The 15,033-nt window shown below is 42.1% G+C and overlaps 1 long non-coding RNA gene across 5 annotated transcripts in view; it reads left to right on the forward strand.

Annotated features, from left to right (window-relative positions):
- Window positions 1–15,033, forward strand: part of LOC146585295 (uncharacterized) — a 79,438-nt gene that overhangs the window by 13,933 nt on the left and 50,472 nt on the right. Inside the window, exon 6 of one of the 5 annotated variants that reach the window (XR_014898028.1) lies at window positions 13,625–13,680. The exons of 3 other annotated variants lie outside the window; for them this stretch is intronic. This is a non-coding gene — a long non-coding RNA (uncharacterized LOC146585295). Of the gene's footprint in view, window positions 1–12,170; window positions 12,231–13,624; window positions 13,681–15,033 lie in introns of those variants that run through there. One more of the 5 variants, XR_014898029.1, reaches the window with a different exon arrangement.

Below are 15,033 nucleotides of genomic sequence, written 5' to 3' on the forward strand. Positions count from 1 at the left end.
CAGGTGTCACTGGAGGACTCAGGAGCATCTGTATGTTCTGCTGCCATCTTTCTCTACTAGTTGAACTGTGTCTGTTGGGAAAGGAGTCTCTGAATCTTTCAGATACATAGATGTGCACTGGGAAATGAATGTGACCTAAAGCTTAGCAAATTATGCTAGCAGTCAGGACAAACTCGATACATATCTGAGCTTTTTGACAGGAGGAAAACTAGTAAATACTGCTTTTGCAGGACTGTGCTATAAGATGTCCATGCCTGTGCTCATCCACCTGTTTCCACATTCTCTCRTCTTCTTGTGGAATACATCTGAGGGTATGTTATCCTAGAATTGTACAAATGAAATTTTTCCAAGATTTTGACGAACACACACTGGGCAGCAGCTAATACCCTCCAAAAATGTCSCCTCTCTCAGATCTGTCTCCTGCCATGCTTGGTTACTTGTGAGTCCCCAACCTCCATTTTCTTCCTGCACCTCATTTTCTGCCACAACTTCTTTCTCTAGGGCTTAACAGGTAAGCAGCTGCCTTGAGGAGAACGTATGGCTCACCATTCAGAAGACAGGGGCCTCCAGTTGTCSGATTGTCAAGGACATATTTTCATTTGGCAATCGTGAATCAAAACAGTAGCAAGGTATATCACGTCTGGCCTATATGTTTTGCAGGCCTGTTGTACCMCTCCTTTCTGCCTTTCTTTCTCCATCCCTTCCCTGAACTCAAGCATACCTCTGCATGTAGGAAAGGACACAGAACTCCAAGGTTGATCAGGTTGATCATAGCTATGGATAGAGAAGTCTTGATAAAGAGCTTGCTTGCAATTCCAGCTGACAGTTGACTGGATTTCATTTGTGATTGACCAAARGGAGTTAGAAATGAAGCGCTTGAGAGAGGTCTTGCTTTGCGATGTGCCAGCACAAATATCATCTCTCTCCCCTAACACTTTCATTACTGTTCCTTTGAGTAGGCTTCTCCTGCAGGATCCTTTGAACTGACTTGTAGGGCTGCACTTGGCAAGTATTTCAGTAGTCAAATAGACTATAAYTTCTGCTTCCAACTATTTCTATTACCAGAGTTTTCATCCTTAAAAATGAGAATAAAAGAGGTGTGTATACCAAAAATTGTCACATAATTGCATACACCAGCTATCYTCAGAGGCAGTGCAAATATGCCTGTGTCTATCTAATAAGTATGTAAAGTAGAAAATTGCACAGGCTGCTGCCATTGTCTCGTTCTCCAAGCCATTTTATATTTGAATTATAATGAACTCACAGCTTAAGTTGAATCCAAAGATTACGAAATAGGTCGAGTTGTTCRTGCGCCAGTTTACAGCTGTACGCTACTAGATTTTTATTCCTGGTTTAGGCTAGCTCAGCAAAACGTGGACCCATCTGTGTTCATGTTGTATGCTAAAATTAACAAATGCTCATTCCTGGAGTCCAAGCAAAGCAAACACTGCTTCATGGCAAAGTTTTATTAAATTACAGATCTATTCTCYGTTGTCGTCAGTGCTCCAGCCAGCTGCTTTATGTAGCTTTGCCTTTGCTATCAGTAGTAACGATGTGGTGAGTTTTTTCCAAGCAATGTGACAGTGAAGAGGGAAAGAATGGAGGCATCTCTGTTTAAGCAAAGAGATTCCTGCGATTGAAATTAGGGCCTGATTCTTTCCTTAACAAACATGCAACTTCACCCTCCCCCAAAAAAGCAAGCTGGGGATATAATGCTTGGTACTTAGAGCAGGTATAGATGGTTTTAACGTCTGGAATGGCATAAATAACATTAAAAATAAAACATACCTTAAATTTAGAAGTAACTTCCTCAAAGTAAAATCAGAAAAACTGGCACAAGTGCTGTTCAAGTGTGTGTATAGCTGAAGTGATGATGCGAGGAAAGAACGATGTGTGATCCTATAAAGTACATCGAACATACTACATGTATTCATATGTTACGTATACACTAATAGATGCATTAATATATGCAGTAATTAATGTAGTAGTACCTACACAAGTATGCTCATCTGTAATACATAAAGCGTATTTTAAACAACCTTTATCTGAAGAAAACAACCTCCCTATCTGGCTTTTCAACCATCTCAGTAACAGGAAGTGCATTTGGATGTTATGTTGCCTCGTCTGGTGTAATCGTTGAGCCTGATATCTTCCATCAAAACCAAGCTTGGCAGCAGCAGTTCCTGCTTTTCTGAGCAGCTCTGCCAGGGTGCCACAGCCTTGCCTCTGGGGTTGAAAGACCGCTTTCCTTCTCATCATTATCCTTTTTGGAAAAAGGTACCCAACGGTGATGTTTTTCAACCTGGAGCCGATTTACCAAGCATGGCTGGATTTGCACACTGCTTTGCTTCTTTCGGTCCTCACCCAGGGTCTTGGTCAGAAAGCTTGTGGCTGTGACAGAGTCACGACTACATGACTTCCTTCAGTTACTGAGTGGTCTTTCACAGGACCAGGATATCGGTCTTCTGACTGACCGACCAGCCAACATCTAGGGCTTGTAAGCATAACATYTCTTTATAAATTGCACCCTCATCTCATCAGCAACGCATAATCTGGCATTTGGACTGGCATTTTCAGTGAACCTACATCTGAGTCCAGAGACACACTGAAATATTTAACACAAAAGCTCAGGGTCATTCTTGTTTTCCTTTTTCAGTYGCCTTTGCTTCTTCACACTCAGGTRCTCTCTCAATGGATAAAGCAATAGTGTCCTTCTTTCTCCTCCTGCTAGGAAAGAGGATCAGAAAAATGTTCAGAATTAGTGAAGGACCCASAGGAAAAAAATCCCTACGTTAACCTTGAATTAATTATAAAATCAATCTAGCTTGACTTCTTAGATTTTTGCCTATCCCTTAAAATAGAAGCTGGGTGGAGTTGCGGTACTTTCTAAAAATAAAGTAAGTATGTTCTTTAAAAATAAATTCTGTACTTTCTAGAAATAAAGTCAAAGAATCAGTCCAAGCATTATGGAGTACTAACATATAATCATCCCTGTCTCCTTTGAGCTCCTTATCGCTTGCCAGGATTATGCCTTTAAACCAAAGCAAATATTTTTGGCAGCTKTCAGTAGAATGACTTCTTCTGAAATACTGAATTTGTTTGGTCATTTTGTTTTTATCCTCCATTGTGGTGCTTGAAGAACAGAATACAGGAAATTTGGGGGCTCTATTGAATGACAATAGCCCAATGGAAATCCAAATACACTGAAATAGTATTATTTGTGCAAAGACAATATGCTGGCATATATTAATCATTCAGAAACRTTCCTGCTGCAAAAAGACTTGCAAGGAAAAGTTCCTGTTAGGCAAAGACTTGTGCGTGCTCTGACTGTGTGTATCTTTACTGTCCATGGACATAAAGTTAACTACCTGTGTAAAACTTTGTAGCATTGGGAATATTTTGTATCTTCTGCTTCCTTTTGCTATATTTGCAAACATCTGCATGTCTTGGAGTTAATTTGGACTTCTAAAAGGGTAGAGTTGACAGAGTTAAGATTAAGGGACAGGCCTTCGATTTGTGTCRTGGTTTCTGTCAGCTCTTCATATGTCTTTCTCAACAGTGGTGGTTTTCATACCAGTCAAACTGATTTTATGTTTGATTACAYAACCAAATTTCATAAATGCACAGGTATTTTTTGCCTTAGCTGACTGAACTATATCATGCTGGACCTGCTGTTGGTGGCAGAGTACCCCACGCTTAAGCTCCCCACCGCAGTGGCTAGACTATTTCTCATACCTGCAGCAACTTGTTTCTGAAACGTGTTAAAGCAGTCAGCAGTAGGAACTGTTCCTCATCTGTTTTCTTGGAATGGAACATTTTACATTGTTTTTGTTATTGAAATTTCTGTTTTTATCAGCGGTTTGCTGATCTTTAGCAAAGACATGATCTCAGTGTGGCTGCTGCCTAGTGTACTTTCCCCCAGCTCAGCTTGTCTCCTTGCACTGACCTTAAGCGTTTTGACGTTGAGGGGAAAGCAAGGCAGCAGCTCACAGAGTGCAATTTTTGGAGTTCTTTTCTGAAACCAAACCTGGAGATGTTTTCCATTTTGCAGGACTTCCCCCCCCCCTACAACTTGAAGGATTTTAGGAAAGCAAGAGGCAAATGGAGACCGTCTCCTGGGAGGCCTAGAGTCTGCAGAGGTGGCTCCTCTTCGTGACAGTAGCATTAACTGAGATTAACATTTGAAGGCAGCAGAACTGCTGCTTCTGCCTCGGACATCTGTCAGAGCAGAGCTGGTTCCCGAATGCTGTTGGTCTTGATGGCTGAAGCAGGAATGCAGTCATGCTGTTGGGTTACTGATGTGCTCGAAAGCTGCATTTTGGAGCCGCCGTCCTGGCAACAGCTTAAAATTGAAGCCTGGCTCCCCGCGTGCGCTCTGAAAATCCACATTGCTTTGACTCCTCTTGTGACACAGAGCAGGAGTTTGGTTTTTATCATCTGTAACTCGAGCTCTGTAGCTCAGAAATCAATATTTTTATTCAAATGGAAAATACTGATTTACCACAACACAGAAAATAATACTTTGCTAAAGATATCTTTTAGAACCATTGAGCTGTGGCTTGTGGCCTTAGAGTCTAGGCTTTTATTTCCTCTAAATATACTCTATTCTGTTTTCTGTGTGTCTGTCATGTTGAATAAGTAACAGGCAGTGGGCATAGCACCAGGACTCATGTCCATATATTATATAAAACAAAACAGGCAGCTCTTTGAATTATGAGACTAGAATTCCATCAAAGGCTGCTTCTGATGTCAAAAAACTGAAAAGCAAATGTCATGCCTGGATACCAGAATCCTGAGATAGAATTGCAGCTAGTAACTCAAAATATGCCCTCCCTTTTTTTTAATATAATACTTAGGTTTTTAGTATAAAAAACAGCCTCTGCTTTCAGATTTCTTGTTCCCCAGGCAAAAGTCCCTTCTGAACTCCCGCTTTTGGTCTCTGCTGTCCTTTCTCCAGGCATCTTTCTCTACCATTCTGCTCTGACCCAGGTATTGCCAGAGTCCTCCTCGCCGCTCTGGCGTTGCTGCTGTGCCTCTTTGCTCAGGGTCAGAAAATAGAGTTGGCAACGCTCTGCTGCGATCTGCTTGCCTGCTGATGCTGAGTAACACGAACAATGGTATGGGCAGTCGCTTGGATTTGACACTCAATCTGGTGAGAAGATCCAGTTTCTAATCGATAGGATGCTGCTTGTATGTTATATGCTTAGGCATCGCGCGTGCGAGGGGCGAGCAGGATCCTGTGAGAGCAGATTAGCTGACTCACACAATTTTCTGGCCCGATATTATCATATCAGGAGTAGATTTGATTAATTCACCAAAGYGGTGCTGCCACAGCAATTAAAAGAAGGGTTATTTGGAAACATTYTCTTAAATTATTGTGAATCACGCTTCTGCGAATCTATTAGGTGGTTGAGTTTGTGTTGCACGCTCTGTACCTAAGGGATTAATATATCTAAATGTTGTGGCCTAGCCCCTCGAAGGCACGGTTTGGCAGCTCTCAAAACTGGTGCGTCAAGCTCTCCATGTCTTCTCCAGATCTGAGGTTGAACAGGCTTGCATGGGGGCACCTTGCAAGGTCCTGGGCGAGGGTGCTTGGCTCCCGGATGGTGCTGTACGGCGGAGCAAGCCGGCTCGTCTTCCCTCTCTGCGGCGGATAAGGGACTGCCCCTACCCTTTCGTAAGAAAGACACATTTTGTGCCTATGTAAAGAAACCGAATGCCTATTGTGTCACCTGCTACCAATTAAAATGTCATGAATTGAATAGTTTAGAGGAAATTTCAAAGTATTTTTTCTTTTTTCTTTTTTTTAAAAAAGATTCAGTTCTTTTCAGATTGCATTATTTTGGTTACCTGTTGAACAGCAGTGCAGCCAGTTACTTGCTTTCTAGCGTGTCCCTGTTATGTACCTAGAGGGTAATATTTCAGTGAATACAGCTGAATTCCCTACAAAACATAGCTCATGATCTCTCTGTTTTCAGGGTTATTCTGTTTGAAGTGAGTTGCAGTTCTCTGAAGCTTACTATTTTAATGGATTCTTAAATACTACGATAAATGTTAGGGTCTATTAAGTTTCAGCTCTCTATTTTTGCCCAGTTGGTAAACACTACACCAGATGTGGGCGTGAAGGACCCTGAGAAGCTGAGGGAGTTCTGCTTTTATTCAACCTTTTTTTACTTTCATAATCAAGAATTTCAACTCATTTTTTAGGGTTGTGTGTGCGCGCTGTTTTGGTTTTTTTTTTTTTTTAAGAGCAGAGAAAAACAGGCTTACGCAACTTATTTTGCATAAGTGCAGTGAGTCATTCACGTCTCTTTTTTTGTGAGTCTGTGTGTGTGTGTTATATCACTTTATATAACCTTTCTTTGCAAAAGCACTACTGTGAGCGCTAAGAATACATTTTCCTTGTAAAGTAAGAGAGAAGGGTGCCCACTAGGCAGAGAGCTGCTTCTCTGTGATGTCTTCTCATAGGTACCGTTCTTCAAAAGAAGCATTTTGGTCATTCTGCAAAGGAGAAGGCTCCGCTTCTCCTGGCCTTCAGTGGCAAAATATCTTCTGATGTGTAACTGTGTAAGGGGAAGGGCGGGTAGCTCTGRCCGTTCCCCCTGGCAGGGAGAGCTGTGGGGAACTCCAGACACCACTGGCAGCACTCTGCACGAGTTGTGTGTGGCTGCTTTGCTTTTATTTTTTTTTCTTTCTTTTTTTTTTTTTCCTCCTTACGTGTTGCCTGGGGCTGCCTCGGTTTTGATGATGTTGATTTTGTATGTAGGGGTTTCAAACGTGTACAGTCCTTTCAGCCTACCATAGCTTCTGCGTCAGTGCGTTGCTTCTTGCCATTTAGGGGAAGTGTCCTGAGCCTCAACACCAAGTCGTGTTCTGGGCATTATTTGAAGAAATTTGGGGCTCAGRTTCTTTGTGTAGGTATCAGGCATGGGTGCTGAGCATCCTCTGCTGGGCAGGCACCCCAAATCCACTGGCGCTACATCATAAATCGACGTGATCAAATGTACCTGAATCTTCAGCTGTTTGGATTTTATCATTTTGAATGCGGTTACAGGTATTAAATGTCAGGACAGTTTAGGTGCTAGAATTGGTAGTTTGTGTTGTTTGTATTTATATRTTTCAGACCTATTTTTTGTCGACATTGGATGGGTGCTGCTAAGTAGCTGTGGCAGGGAACTTGGTGATGGCTTTGCCAGGATGGGGGAGTGTGGTTCAGGGTACACCAGGTCTTCTTGCTTCCCTACTGGCTGTGAAGAGTCTCCTCACTTCTCTTCTCTTCGGCTCTCTGCTATTTCATCACATTTTCTGATGTGAAGTACATCCTCGGTGGCTGCCCTAAAAACACAGAAAGTTCCCCGCAATGGTTTTATACTGATTACTTCAGAAATTACTTCAGTGCACTTCAGAAATGTCTCCAATCTGCTCTATAGCCCCACATTTTTCTGAATCAAGTACAGGGCCTYTTGTAAACCCAATTTTTATTTCCATTAAAGTATATCATAATTCCCATTTGATTTCAGTGGCATCCTGTGTTTTATGCAAGTAGCCTTGTCCATCCTCTTGTTCATTTCTAGCGATTCTTGTGCCAACATTATGACTACTGAGATAATCACTAAAACAGAGATACTGTGTTTTCTGTGTGATGTGGAGCAGATGTATGCCATCTCAAGATAAGGCGGTGTTCATCCATTGCCTAATTAGCAGATTAGCAGTATCTGGGGTCTGCAGAAGTGCCATGAAATATTCAGGTACTGTTTTTAATTGTCCATGGTATTTGAATGAATGTTAGACATGAGAATGAGACTTTCATTTATCAGTAAGAAATCTGATCTACATGAGGAGTTTTACTASCTGTCTAGCTTCAAAAATAGGAGTACTTTTCATGAAAGTGCTCACATATGTAAAATTAAACATGCRCTTAGATTCCTTGCTGGACTTCAGAAGAGCAGCTCTACTGGTCTGGGTAGTAAATGGAATTAATATATCCAGAGACAAAAGTACTGTATAGGAGTCACATTGATCATAACTATTCCTAGATAGATAGATAGATTATAACTATTTCTTCCAGTAACTGTTGACAATAAGCCACTGCCTTACTCAGTAGATAATAATCAGCGTGGCACCTGGAGATAAGAAAAATCACTGAATTTTTGGAAGTCTGAATGGATAAGAAGTTTCCTACTTACATGTGCAAAAAACTACAGTTGAAAGCAACTCTTCRTATTTAATCACATGAAAGAGGTGGTTTCCTTTTGCGTGCAGTTGTGGACAGTATCTGCATGGGCATAGTAGTTTCATGGCTGTCTGATTGCATCAAATGCACCCTTGCATGAGCAAAGAGTAACTAAGTTGCCTGTGCTTCTGTATTAATCACAACCTCAAAGCTGGCATGTGAGAAGAAAGAGCCTCTTAAAAAAAAACACACAGGAAACTTGTTAAAATTAATTTTTGTGCTCATCTCAAATACGGAGACCTAAATTTACTGATCTTCRAGGCAGCCCTTGAATCCTCCATCTCCGTCCCTAATGGGCGTAATCTTCATCCCCATTTTTGTGCCCGTGCCATAGGAGGCTATGACATATACTGTCCGTAGAAGTCAGAAGTACAAGCCAGCCACCTCAGTGTRCCACATGCTGTAAGTATATCATGAGGGGGAAAAAGTCGTGTTAGAAGGCAAAAGTCCATTAGAGGATGGTTCTCTAATGCCACCCTTACTGCATGCACTCTAGACACGGTGATGAGATTCTAGAGAAACAGGATGTACTGACCACATAAGAAATCATATGGTTTATTCAGGGAAACATGCCCTCTGTTCTTAAAAGTGACTGAAGCTTGAGTTGAAACGAAAGCTTCTCTTCCTGTCCTTCTCGTTTTACAGAGTTCTTTTTTTTTTCTAAATTATTTAGTGCAGAGTCAAAGATTTTATTACTTAAACAAAGTAAGGAGTAATTAACAATCAGGGTGTTAAAGGAAAGAACAAAAGCTTTCCACTTTCCATGGCTCAAATTAATCTCTCTATTTCTGTTGCATCCTCACCGGACTGCTCGAACACTACTCTCCAGAACTAAATTTTTAGCAATTGAGTTTCAGAAATTTCACAGGAGTTCAGCAAAAAACATGTTAACTTTCCATAGCCATGATAAAGCAGGAATAATTACACTTTAAGTGACCCTTATGACACATTTCCAGCTGCCTGGAATAGAAATCTGGGTCACTGCTCCACTGAGCAATAATGTAAAACATCAGAACTCTGCTGTATTCCAGATAAAATGAATTGCCCTATTTCTGCTSAAGTCAAAGGCGGAGTGCTGCTCATGGAGGCTGTGAATCTGGCCACGAGTTTGCTCTGAGCTTGTCTGAATTCTGTGATATGTTTTCTACACACAAACTAGAAGGCTTATTAAGTTTTTATATTTTAATATATTCTTTACTTACTGTCTTTCCTTTGCCTCCTGTTCATTTTAATGTTTTTTTTWAAAAAAGATTGCCCTCTACATGGGAGGAAAATTAACTCAATCTATTTTGATATCAGTGGGGTGAAATTAATATTAAATACAGTGTATTTTTTATCTTAACCAAGTATTGCTGTTAGTCAAAGTATATGGCCAACATGTTAGCCCAGCAGCAGAGTAGATCGAAGGGTTCTCAGCCCATCTCTAGAGTTTACTTGTCAAGCTCCTACTGAAAAATTAGGGAGCGCAGTAGAGGATTTTCTAAAGGAGGAGATCAAGGAGAAGAACATTGTTTTACCCTGAGCATATTCTTTGGGTGGCTTTTTTGGTACTAAAGTTGCCTGAGATAGAGAAGCTATCCCAGGCAAAGCTCCCACAAGGGTTTAAAGCTACATTAACAACATATCAGGAGGCAAATATTCAGCATTACCTGCCTTGGTCTGGTTTACAGGAGTAGGAATAATGCATGTGAAAGATCCTTTTTAGAAATTCATGGCAGGGGGGAAAAAAAGAAAGCTCCAGCAACCTATCATTGGAAACTTTTTCTTGAGCCATTTTTTATTTGTGAACCAAATACAGCAGTAATTAAGCTGCAAAATTAAGGGAATGTGCTTCGCTTTTAGTGGAAATTAACATTGGTTTTCTCCAGGCATTCAATCACTTAACTCAGTTGTCTTTTTATATTATTCAAATGTGATACACATTAGTCAAACATAAGTGGTTGAAGAATCATGTTGCAGAATGCCTCTTGAGAGAGAAGTATGTTATAAACAGTTCTACTAATGGAATATTTATGTTAATGTAAATTAACTCCATAAGGGTGGCAAGTCCTTTGAAAGGTGAACGTGAAGATCCCGCTGCACGGCGGATGCTTTTCCTCTTTCGTTACTCGTGTAGCGCCAAGAGTGGGGAGCAGGCTTCTGCCGTAGCCAGCAAGGACTTTGCAAACGCGGTTTGGTGACCCTCGAGGCCTGGCGCATGCTGAAAACAGAACGCAGATAAATGCAATGCTGAGGATGGATAGGGCATTTTGCAGGAATAATTCTAACAACTGTGATATGAAAATACATGCAAAGTGGACCCAACTAGTAGGAGAGTAGAGCAAAAGCAAAGAGCTGTAGTCGGCAGATAGAAGGTTTAATTAGACTGATAGAGACAGTGATCGTTTTAGACCGAGTGGTCAATTGCCAAGAATATTAGGGATAGGGTCCTTAAAAAGGGCAGGAAAACCTACAGCTACTGTCATCTTTATTTCCTCTAATGCAAGCTAGAGGAATGTGCTTAGAGACAGATCTGACAGATGCTGGAAGGACGCTAGGGACTGGTAGCAGAGCTTGCCTGGGGAGTGTTTTCTTTAGTTATAGCTGGATTCAAGACCCGAGCCAGAACAAAGTCTGGCTTTGTTACTCACGTAGCCGAGTATTGTGAACGTTGAGTGTCACGTGTGCACCTACTCCACTGAATTTTGTGCCCGTCCTAAGCTCCACGTGACAGAAACGTGGAGCCCCAAATGTGGGTCTCGTTACTGCAGGGCTCTAACAAAGCTGGGCTGCTCCAGAGAGAGGGGCAAGGTTAGCAGAGGCGTACGGAAAGCCTTGTGAGCAGTGTGTATCCAGGTCGAGTGCTGGGTTCCCAGTGGGGAGCAGCTGCTTTGTAACCTTCTACAGATAARCTCACTGCAAACRCTGAACTTYTATACACATAYATACGTACATACATACATATATATATTTATAAAMACGTGAGTAAGAGTGAGAACTTCGTCATGKGCATGACAGCTTCAGGGACGGCAAAAGAGAAGGGATGGTTGCGCCATCCTTTGGGAGATGATGCAGCAGCTGACAAACTCAGGTCTGYGTGACGTCTCCAGCTCTAGCAGGCTTCTTTTATGTGTATAGGAAAGGAGAAGTCATGGAGGTTAGGGACAGGGAAAGTCCAATTAAGTTGTGCCAAGGGTTCATAAGTAGGTAGGGATTTACCTAACCGCCTCTAATGAAGTCTCCTACCAAATACAAGCACAGTCTGATTTAATAGCTTTGGGCCTTTGGGGGTTCTGTTTGCTTGTTTGTTTTTGCAGCGTGTAAATTTATTATCAGAATGATTTATGTCATAGAAACCCCTCTTTCAACTGTATTTTATTAATTTGGGAATGGCAATGATAAGATTTAATTCCTTCCAAAGAATTTGGTATGCCACGTCTCCCAGATGGGATCAGATTACAAAGACCGTTCAGCTCCTGGTTAGGCACTTCAGTGAAGTGGCTACGTTTCTGACAGCACTCGGCACCCAGGGGATCTGCTGCTCATTTTCAGGAATGGGAGCTGGTGAGCCCTTTCGAAAATGTAACCTTTTGGACTTTTTGTACTTTTGCACTATTTGTATAATCCTCCCCTGACCATATTTTCCGTGAAGTTATGTGATATCTTTTTCATTTTTATGTTTAGAGATTACTTCCTTGTTCAATAAAAGAAAACTAAGTAACTGCAAGACTTCCATTGCATGCTTTCTGGGCAGTGGGATTTTCATGTTTCTGTGATTTTTCTTAAATGTTTCTGTGATTTTTAGGTGTTGTGGGACTTATGTTCTAGTCCTTGATGGACATACCTGAATGCTTAAAAAAAAAAATCAGTGACAATAGCTGGATTGGTATACTGATGATGTCAGATGGGTCCAGACACCTCTCAATCATTGTCACATGCAAGCTTTTTTCCTTTCTAGGAAGACCTTCCTTATCGAATCATCTTTGCTGTGACAGCCCTGCTCCCAGTCTCCCTGGTGCATTCAATGCCTTTTATCATTGACCCTGGGCATCTCTCCCAACTTCTCCCTACACTTCAATACCATTTGTGAGCTTCTCATTCCAGTGCTTCCCAAAGACCTGCTTTCTCTAGCGTGCCAAAAAAGACTCTGCATTAAATGTTCCCAGCAAGAAAAGCCAGCTTCCACCATGAATTTTTTTGTTCCACTCTGCTTCCTCTGAGCAGCTGTCTGACTTTGATCACATTATCTTTGTCCTCCCTCTGTTTGTCAAGTTAGCTTCTGTAGTTTGGATGTTTTCCTGGGCAAGCAGCAACTCTTCTGCTTGCTGCTGTAGTATGCTTGGCACATACCGGAGCGCCACTAAAGTGCGAATTCAGTGTAGTGAGAACTCCAGCTCGGTGTAGGTAATGATTAGTAGTCATTAGAATTTATGAACTGTTGCCGGCCTGTGTGAAATGTCTTACTGGCCTCTTTTGTGCTTAGGAGTTGCTACCTAGGCAAAAAGCGTGGCTAATGTGCAAGTCAAAGTGAAGGCAAGCAACAAGCTGTGACTTCTGCTTTTCACTAAATTTTCCATGCCACCCCCACACCCTTAATCCGTTCACATGCTCATTGCCTTCTTGGTCTGACTGAGCTCAGTGGGTCAGGGCCTCTTTACTCTGGTGCTGTTGCTACACCACTCGGCACAAAGGTCCACATTGCACCTCCTCCTAAATGCTACGTTGACTGTGTTGTTTAGCTGGTAAAAACCACAGGATGGGGAGGCATGGAGGCATGAGGTTGGTCTTTGTGCCCCAGAGGAGGTCGCTGGTGGGATGGATGGAGTGGGGCAGGTGGGATGGGAGTCTTCTCCCCCACCGCTGCCCCTTACATGGCTGTTTACAGTGTTTCGTTCCTGAGGACAAGCGAACCGGCCTYTTTCTCAAGTGCTCAGTTCAGCCTYGGTACAGGGAAAAAACAAAAGGCTCCAGCTGTGTGGACCATGCAATGGGAGAGGGAAGTTGCAAGGTTAGCCTTAGCACAAAGCTAACCTTTCCTTCCTCTCCTCTTCTGCTCTTCCCCCTCCTGCCGCTGAACCCTGCGCAGAGAGATTAGCGATTAAACTGTAAATCCCCCGAGTACAGAAAGTMGTAAAGCTCCCATCCCCTCCCCAAGAGGACATGTATGCTGACAACAGCCTCATTCAATCTGACACCTGTTTCACTTTAAAACAGGCTCCTATAAATAGAGTGAATGTAACCCTAGGTGGCATTGCAAAATATTATGGAAAATGCGGCTTGCAACCCTGCGAAGAGGGGGAGTAGCAGGAGTTGGGGGTGGGCAAAAAGACACTATCTACCATAAAAACCTGGCAGCTTCATGCAAGGGCTGTTGCTTTTAATTTAAATGCTCATTTCTTATTCTATTTTCAGATCCTCTCTGGGATTTTAGGAATGTTGAGACGTGCTGGTTATAAAGCCCTAAGTACAAAATGGTCACGGATGGCTGGAATGAGGCATGTTCTAATGGAAACAAATCACTTGTCAGTAAGCAGCCTTCAAACTTCTGAACAAAAGCTCAAAAGGGTCAGGGGAAAGACATGTTTGTTGACTTAAAATGGCTGGATGCAGGTCGTCAGAAATGCATAGGCTTCAGTATTGTTGAGGTAGCTCTTCAGTGCTGTGTAAAACTAAGGTTTCAAGCAAGGTTAAGTACTTTGATGGCAACTGCAAATGGAACGAGCAACTTACATTAAACRGAAAGTTTACACGTGTATAATCTGATGTGTATATACTACCAAAATGTAAAATGTGTATACTAGTGCAAAAAGAGCCTCCCAGTGGAACTGGGCTGTGGGAAGTAGATTGAATTGTATAGGCAAGAATGTTCCTGAGGAGGACTATGCTACATCTACTGTAGGTCAGAAGAGTCATCAGTATTACCATTAATTAAAAGCAGATGTGTGTGATTAGTTAGTCTTTTACCTGACTAGCTAAAATAGTTAAAATAGTGGAGCTTATCTTGAAAAGCAGTTGAGGATAAATCCAAATGATGAGGTTGTTTAATCGACTTTTTGTAGGCTTTAATAGGTAAAGGAAACTCTACAATATTGTAATTAAGAATTTTCGTTTGCTTCCCAGACCCATAATCAGATTCAGGACCCCTAGATCAATTATGATGAGGGACCAGCCCTCCATTTTTGCATGGAATATTTTGTGTTGCTGTATAAAAGGAATAATGCCACCATCTAATAATTTGTTAATGTGAATGAATTACAGTCTTTGCAGAGTATCATTTTGAATGTCCTCTTTCTTCTGTAGCTTGGCTTCACCAGAAAATGAGGCTTGTGGCTCACAAGCAGCTTCTGAGCTTGCCCAGTTTTCAGCTGAACTGGAAGGGGGATTATGGATAATTACATTTTGACTGGATTTGTGAAAACAGCTTTCTGCCTAGAAGAAGAGCCACAAAGGTAGTGTGGCGGGGAAGGCAGGGAGACCACAGGGTTAGCTGTGTGGGGATGTACACAGTCAGCACAGACAGCACACGCTGTCCTGCGCGTATCGCGTACGTACTGGGGATGCAGCAGGGAATGGGGACGGGTTTGGGCAGTGATTGCTGGGGAAGGAARGCTGATGGGACAGAGGCTTGCCCTCTGTAAGTAACCAGGTGGCATTTTGATGCTCATAGAATAACTTCTTGTTCATATGCAAAATAGCAAAAGAAGGAAAGGGCATGACCGTGGTAAGACGACGTACGTGAGCTTCAAAGCACAGGGCGGTCACTGGTGTTTCTGAGGTTTACTCTGCTAAATAAACACTATTCTGCCTTCAAAGGGAAGAAA

The sequence above is a fragment of the Rhea americana genome, unplaced genomic scaffold, assembly GCF_003343005.1.
Source record: "Rhea americana isolate MKP2758 unplaced genomic scaffold, rheAme1 scaffold_83, whole genome shotgun sequence".
NCBI classification, from domain to species: Eukaryota; Metazoa; Chordata; class Aves; order Rheiformes; family Rheidae; genus Rhea; species Rhea americana.